Source organism: Apium graveolens, chromosome 4 (assembly GCF_009905375.1).
Source record: "Apium graveolens cultivar Ventura chromosome 4, ASM990537v1, whole genome shotgun sequence".
Classification (NCBI taxonomy): domain Eukaryota; kingdom Viridiplantae; phylum Streptophyta; class Magnoliopsida; order Apiales; family Apiaceae; genus Apium; species Apium graveolens.
The window spans coordinates 17,712,345-17,720,601 of record NC_133650.1 but is presented as its reverse complement, the minus strand read 5'-3'; the positions used below and the strand labels follow the sequence as shown (position 1 = coordinate 17,720,601).

Genomic DNA, 8,257 nt, shown 5'->3' with positions numbered 1-8,257 from the left:
AATTCCCTTGACAGAAATAGGTGGGGGAAGATTCTCAATGACCCCCACCTTGGCCTTATCTACCTCAAGACCCTTACTAGAAACCTTGTGCCCGAGAATTATGCTTTGACGCACCATAAAGCGACATTTCTCCCAATTGAGAACCAAATTGGTCTCAACACACCTCTTGAGAACGTGTCCAAGATTTTGCAAGCATTCATCAAAAGAATCGCCAAAGACTGAGAAGTCATCCATGAACACTTCCACATTCTGGCCAATCATGTCAGAAAAGATGGCAATCATACATCATTGAAATGTGGCTGGTGCACCACACATACCAAAATAAACTCGTCTAAAGGCGAACGTACCGAATGGACAAGTGAATGTAGTTTTCTCTTGATCTTCTGGAGTGATACAAATCTGATTATAACCCGAATAACCATCTAGAAGACAATAGTACACATGACCATCCAACCTGTCAAGCATCTGATCAATGAAGGTCAAGGGAAAGTGATCCTTCCTAGTGGCCTTGTTTAGCTTCCTGTAGTCCATACAGACTCTCCACCTCGTGACTGTCCGTGTAGGAATAAGCTCATTCTTCTCATCTGCTACCACAGTAATACCACCTTTCTTTGGTACACATTCAACTGGGCTTACCCATGAACTGTCAGAGATAGGATAAATGATCCCTACTTCGAGCCACTTTAGAATTTCCTTCTTTACTACTTCCTTCATGATTGGATTAAGTCTTCTTTGTTTCTCGACTGTAGGTTTGTTACCTTCTTCTAGCAGAATTTTATGCATACAGTAAGAAGGGCTGATTCCCTTGATATCTGCTATAGTCCATCAAATTACCGATTTGAACTCTCTCAGAATTCTCAAAATCTTTTCCTCATCTCTACCTGAAAGGTTAGATGCAATAATAACAGACAGAGTAAATGCATCACCTAAAAAAGCATACCTCAAATGTTCAGGTAAAGGCTTAAGCTCAAGAGTAGGAGCTTCCTCAATAGAAGGCTTGAGGCGTTTAGGAGCTTTGCTCAATTCTTCCATTCCAAGAGATTCAAAAGGCATATCAATCTTCCTCTTCCAGGGAGACGCATTCAAATATTGCAATTGCTCACCTCATTCTCATCTTCACTGTCTGAATTTCCCAACAAGGCTTTTTCTAAGGCATCAGACCTTAGCATTTGATCAAGTTCCGATATGACCACCGAGTTGACCAACTCGACTTTAAACACTCCTCATTATCAGTAGGAAAGTTCATAGCATTGAACATATTGAAAATCACATCCTGATCCAACACTCGCATTGTAAGCTCACCCTTTTGCACATCAATCAAGGTTCGGCCAGTTGCCAAGAAAGGCCTTCCCAAGATTATGGGAATCTTCTTATCCTCCTCGAAATCAAGAATGACGAAATAAGCAGGGAAGATGAGTTCATCCACCGATGAGTTCATCCACCTTGACCAAGACATCCTCCACAATACCTCTCGGATATGTAATAGAACGGTCGGCCAACTGCAAGGTCATGTAGGTTTGGGATCAGGTAAGTCCAATTGCTTGAATATTGACAAAGGCATCAGATTGATGCTAGCTCCCAAGTCATATAAGCATATGTCAAAAGATACTTTTCCAATAGTACATAGAATAGTGAAGCTTCCTGGATCTTTAAGCTTTGGAGGCAACTTCCGCTGCAGCACAACACTGTATTCCTCCGTGAGAGCGACAGTCTCTAAATCATCTAGCTTCACCTTCCGAGATAGAATACCTTTCATAAACTTTGCATAACTAGGCATCTGCTCGAGAGCCTCCGCGAAAGGTATGTTGATATGAAGTTTCTTGAACACCTTCAGAAACTTCTCGAATTGCTTGTCCAGCTTTTTCTTCTGCAGCCTCTTAGGAAAAGGCAGTGGAGGATAGATCTGTTTCTCCCCTGTATTACCCTTAGGCAGAGTGTGCTCAACAGTAGTCTTCCTTGGTTCCACTTCTTTATCCTGCTGCTTTGCTTCTTCCTCAACCCCAGCTTCTTCAGTCAACTCTTGAGTTTGATCGGGATTTGCAACCTTCCCAGACCTCAAAGTGATTGCCTTTACCTGCTCCTTAGCTTCCTTCTTTACTGGCACTTCAGTATCACATGAAATGTACCAGGTTGACGATTTAGCAAGGCATTGGCAATTTGCCCAATTTGATTTTCCAATGTCTTGATAGAAACAGCTTGACTCTTGTACATGAGCTTCAACTCCTCTAATTCAGATTTTTCATTAGCTTATTACAGTTGAAGTTGTTGTTTTGGTGCATACTACGGTTGCTGAAAACCAGGGGGGTTGTAATGCTTAGCCGGATACTGCTGATAAGGTTGTTGAACTGCATTCTGAGCATTGCTCCAACTGAAATTAAGATGATTGCGATTGTTTGGATGATAGGTGGTTGGCACAGATTGCTGCGATTGCTCGAAGTTACTCATGAACTGAGCTAATTCATTAGAAATTATGCACTGATCAGTCTCATGGGCACCAGCACAAAGCTCACAGACACTAGTGATTTGATTAACTCCATAATTAGCCAAAGTGTCCACCTTCATTGTCGAAGCCTTAAGTTGGGCAGCTATAGCGGTTGTTGTATCTAACTCCATAATTCCTGCTACTTTTCCCTGAGTTAGTCTCTGGGGAGGATTATGGTACTCATTAGCAGCCATTAGTTTAATAAGTTCATAAGCTTCATCATAGCTCTTAGCCCACAAGGCTCCTCATGCTGCTGCATCAAGCATGGGCCTAAAGTAGGACCCAATCCATTGTAGAAATAGTTGATAATCATCCAATCAGGCATGTCATGGTGTGGGCACTTCCTAAGCATTTCCTTATAGCGATCCCAAGCCTCACACAGAGATTCTCCAGTTTGCTGCGCGAACTGGGTAAGAGCATTCCTGATTGTTGCAGTCTTCGCTATGGGAAAAAATTTAGTGAGAAACTTTTGAGCAAGATCTTCCCAAGTTGTGATAGACCTTGCCAGTAGAGAGTGTAACCAGCACTTAGCTTTGTCCCTCAAAGATAATGGGAAGAGTCGCAGCTTGATAGCATCTTCAGTCACACCAATATACTTGAAAGTATCGCAGATCTCGATGAAATCCCTGATGTGCATGTTGGGATCTTCGGTAGGAGAACCCCCAAATTAAACTGAGTTCTGTATCATCTGGATCGTGCTTGACTTGATCTCAAAAGTGTTAGCTGTGATGGCTGGTCTAATGATGCTAGACTGAATGTCATTAATCTTAGGCTTAGAATAGTCCATCAAAGCCTTCAGATTTTCTACTTGATCACCCATAGCTACTATAATTGGCTGTTCAACTTTCTCTTCTTCTTCTACCTTCTTTTCTTCCTCAAAAACTTCCCTACGAATTACCACAAGTTCTTCCTCGACTTTATCCAGTGTTCTCTTACGAGTACACGAACGCGTATGCATACACCCTCGCTAGATCACCTGAAATAAAACAAGGAAATAAATAAGTAACAATGTCCGAGTCAATGAACTTTAACGACCACTGATGGAAAGCACATAAACTAGTAACTAACACTGTAGCCCCCGGCAGCGGTGCCAAAAACTTGTTAGTCGCTAAACACGCGCTAATATTACACGCAAGTATACGAGTTCGTAAGTAGTATAAGATATAAATCAGATTCGATCCCACAAAGACTGTATTGGTTAACTATCTAAATTACACACCAAAGCAACAATGTATGGTTATTATTAAATGCTAAGACGATAACAAATAGAGAGTGTTTTTAACTAAGAATTATGCTAACTATTATAACTACGAGAATAAGCTTGACAGAGCTAATATATATGACAGACATGGGATTCTAACTTCATTAAATACTTCATTCAATAGCCTTATTATTCTCAACCTTAGCATGCAATGGTAATGACACTAATCAGACAACATGAAACTGATAAACGCCAACTTTTATTGCACGAGTACCATTCTACCAGCATCCACAAAAGAGATAGAAGCTGAATAGGCACCAATATATTGAGACCCTTTATGTCTATAGAATTTGACAACATAATGGTTTAAGCACAAGTTATCTATCTTGATTACATAGGGAAAGTAAGATGGTTAAAATTACCTACGAATCATGCATAACAATACATGAACCTATGCTAGCATGGCAAGTTCTAAATCCTTAAATTCACTTTCGCTTCATTAAGAATTAACACGTTATCTTATAAGTTCGCGACGCTCACAAGACGAATACGCATAACCAATACTAGGATATCATATAATCACCACATACTAAGGTATCAAATAATTTAACTAAAGAAATCCATAAATAAATCCGCTAGAACCCCACGATAACGATTAGCCCATAATCGAACTCATCGCCAATGTGGGTTCCAATGAAAACATGATATAGCAAACGTAGTCTTTATACGAATAAATAAACTAAAGTACAATCAAGAATATAGGCTTAGCAAAACAAGAAACAAGCATCCAAATTACAACTCAAACAAAGATTCACAAGAATAAACTAGATCATCTTCGCCTTTGTTGAATTATGTCAAAAGGTCTCTTGTCGTCTTCTCCTTCCTTGATGTCCTGATATCTCTCAATATATCCCTTAAAAATGACATGAGTTATGTTTATATAGCAGTCCATGCATCCTAGGAGTCCAGCAATTCGAATTGTAAAATAATCAGGATTTTAATATCCTGACCAGTGCGGTCGCGCGCTTCACCAGCGGGGGCGCGCTGCCTTTCTGTACTTCCGGCGCGGCCGCACGCAACACCAGTGTGCCTGCCTTCTACCAAAACTTCATTTTTTTCTTCTGTATTCCTTGCAGCTTCGAGCCAATCTTCCAAACTTTTATTCCAGCACATCATAAACACCATATTAGCATCAAAACAATGCTAATTCACCCGATTCATGAAGTGAAGCCTGAAATGCAAAAACACTTAAAAACATGTTAAAACACAAATAACTTTAGTACAAATACACAAACTCAAAGCTTATTAGAGCATAAATAAGTGTCATAAATTCCACTTAACAGTGGTTTGCTTAGATCCGATATACGGTTTAGGAGAATAACCGTTTTAAGTAACGGCATTTTGTGAACGAACCTTTACCCCTCGCTTTACTTTGAGATCTTATTTAAGGCCCTTAAAAGACTAATTGGAATACGAAACAATTATGTAAGGTGGATTAGGCAGTTGGTAAAGTACTCGTAAAAGAGTCGCCTTGAAACGTTTAACAGTTAAATTTATAAAAATGATGGAGCCGAGGGTACTCGAGCGACTTATGTAAATCGTTAAGCGCAAAAGCGAACGTTAGGGTCTAAGTGGATAAAGTCTAGTTTCTTAAGCGACCGTGGTTTAATTTTGGCTTATGTTGTTGTTCATAGGTTACCGGACCCACTCTAAGCTAATGTCTACCCCGGAACACTCAGGAAAGTTTTCTACCCATTATTGTGGCGCCCTTCAAACCCGGTCAGTAGTTTGGGGTCCACAACACATACACAATAAATATACCTGCATAAAAAATATTATTTGCAATGACCCTGCTTCACATAACCACGGATCACAATAGGTTAAAGTATGAAAATACGCCACAACCTTAACTTTTATTACAACGTACCAAATCCCAACTAATTTAACTTACAACTGATAATAAAATTATTCTTACAATCTTTATATCTCACTACCGCAATAAGCTCCTGCTAGCTCAATCCAACTCAATCTGGAATCCTAGCTCGTATATTGAACTGGGAAACTTCGCTATCAACCATATCCTTCTTAGCTGTAGAATACATAAAAAGATTCACAAGAGTGAGCTAACTAGCTCAGCAAGTCATAATGATAATAATTGAGGTTATTCAATTATTAAACGAGATGATTCAGAGGAATCAAGTTTATTGCTAAATAATCATTAGAATTGGATATTCATTTTAAGTTTTTAAAACCAAGGTTAGGCTGCTGATAAGTCACGCACTAACCCCGAGCAAAGCACACAGCACTGCTCTAACTACTGGATCCAAGGCACACATTGGCCTAACTTAACCATTGATATGGTCTGACCACGAATCTGGTCCATACATAAAAAAACTATCCAATTCTAAAGCAGTTCAATATGATAAACAACATAAATTGATACAACAAGATCATAATCAATGATGATTAAACACTTGAATAAAAACGTAAGAAAACTCATGGATATCACAAGGGTATATCAGGGTATGTACAAGAAATGGTTTTCAGTCCGTAAAGGATCAGGTATTAGACAATTAATGATTTTTCAAGGTATAGCTCTTTGATGTTATAAAGAATGGTTTGAGTATAAAAGTTTTTGTGTTTTCAAACAATTTTGTTCCAGTGTTTGGTGTTTAGTAGTTATGCATTTGGGGAGCAGTATCATATTTGGGTGGTATGGTATCTGAAAATCAACAAAGGATGGTTTACAAAGAATAAGGCTTATGGCTCAAAGATCAAATGATGTGATTCGGGTTCAAGGTTGTATGATTCAAGGTACTTTTAATATAAAGCAGAACTATATTGAATACTTAACAATATGTCACGAGAGGATTTAAAAATATTTGCATTGTATTTCGAAAAGGGTTTAGAAGTACTTGCCTTACAGGGCTTTACAACTATTACTGATCAACTCTGAGCCGACTCTACCGCTCAGGCTTTAACGTCCAACCACTAGATCACATTGGATTCGACTTCGATACTCAAGTTTTTCTGTTGAAACTCTACTGAGCTCGCCGAGTGAATACTAGGTCATCTTTAGTCCATCGACCACTTTCAGGTTTCCGACTATAACCTACAGGGTCGAAATACCCTTCGTTAGACATCTAGGTATGCTTGACATATCCTCGCTAACAATCTACCCATATGATATCAAATCCCGACTCGTAATTATTCGCATTATAACAACACACGCAACAATTAGGGTTCACGTTCTCAAAAATCGGTTCGGTGGTCATTTTCGAAAAAAAACATGTATATACTCGTCATTTTACAAAATTAGGGTTATTACTTTTAGCAAAATAGTTCACCACATCATACAATTAAATTTCGTATAAAACACACACACACACATATATATAGTCACTCGACGTCCCGATAATCCTCAGATACGTTCCCGTATTTACGTAGTTCAATTTCTCAGAAATCGGGCAGCGTCTCCTTCGTTTATCGGACTACCCGTCGAATACAATCGACGTCCATAACAACCAATCAATCAGACAGTTAATTGAACAACCACCATTTATAATCCAAATCACTCAACAACAATCTCAGTCAAATTTCATAAATCCCAGTCACAATCTCGATACAATCTATACATACCCAATAAATATATATCCTTTTTGAAAATAACGTTACGAACTAAATTAATAGTTTAAAAATCTTAGGACTCAGTGAAACATCACAGTCCACCGTCGGCTCGACGAGGCTCATCGCCGACGGCGGTAAAATTCGGTGGTGCCCGTTTATTACGGGTGTCCTACACGAATTTCGCCAATATATATAAAATTTATGATTGCAAATAATTTATTTCAGTCCGATAATCCAATAATTCGAAGAATCATAAGAATTTACCCGAATTCTCATAGAATAATTCGGATAAACTCATCAATAATTCATTCAATTTTCAGAAATAACTCGAACAAACCCCAGGAATCAGAATAACAATACACTCACGGACAGATGAAAAAAGAAACACAGGGACGGCTGCAAAATCAACCGAAAAGGTAGAGAATCCAGGTGATAGCACAACAATCGCACAGAACTGAATATATACACACATATGTGTTTGTATATACAAACCAAGCAAGCGGAAATAATTACCCTGACTGAACCAAGACCAGGTGGCCATAACAGAGCATATAATCGGAACCGTAGGAACAGCGGAGGAGTCGCCGAAATGAAAAAGGAAAACGGTGGCGATTGAAACGGGGAGGGGGAAAACAGATAACAGGGAGAGAGGAGAGATAAGGAGGGGTGGGTTTTGATCAAGATATATTTTGTTTTTATTCTGCTACTGCCACGTACACTAACATAGCAATACATACTTCTGGTAAGCAAACACGTGTCCTGTACGCCGGATTTTTCGACCCATATTCGTAATTTTAACGAACCAAGATGCACAAAAATAAACTCGTAAAATTGTCAAAATAGTTTTAAAATTATATAAATATCCCCAAATTAATAAAACATGAATTTCGTAATTTTTAGATAAATTTTGAAACACGACTTATACCTGCATTTTATAATTAACGAAC

The 8,257-nt window shown here is 38.7% G+C and overlaps 1 non-coding gene across 1 annotated transcript; it reads left to right on the top strand.

Annotated features, from left to right (window-relative positions):
* Positions 1–2,805: 2,805 nt before the first annotated feature.
* Positions 2,806–2,912, top strand: LOC141722847 (small nucleolar RNA R71). Its single transcript, XR_012575846.1, has one exon. It is a non-coding gene; the product is annotated as a small nucleolar RNA R71 (small nucleolar RNA).
* Positions 2,913–8,257: the final 5,345 nt, after the last annotated feature.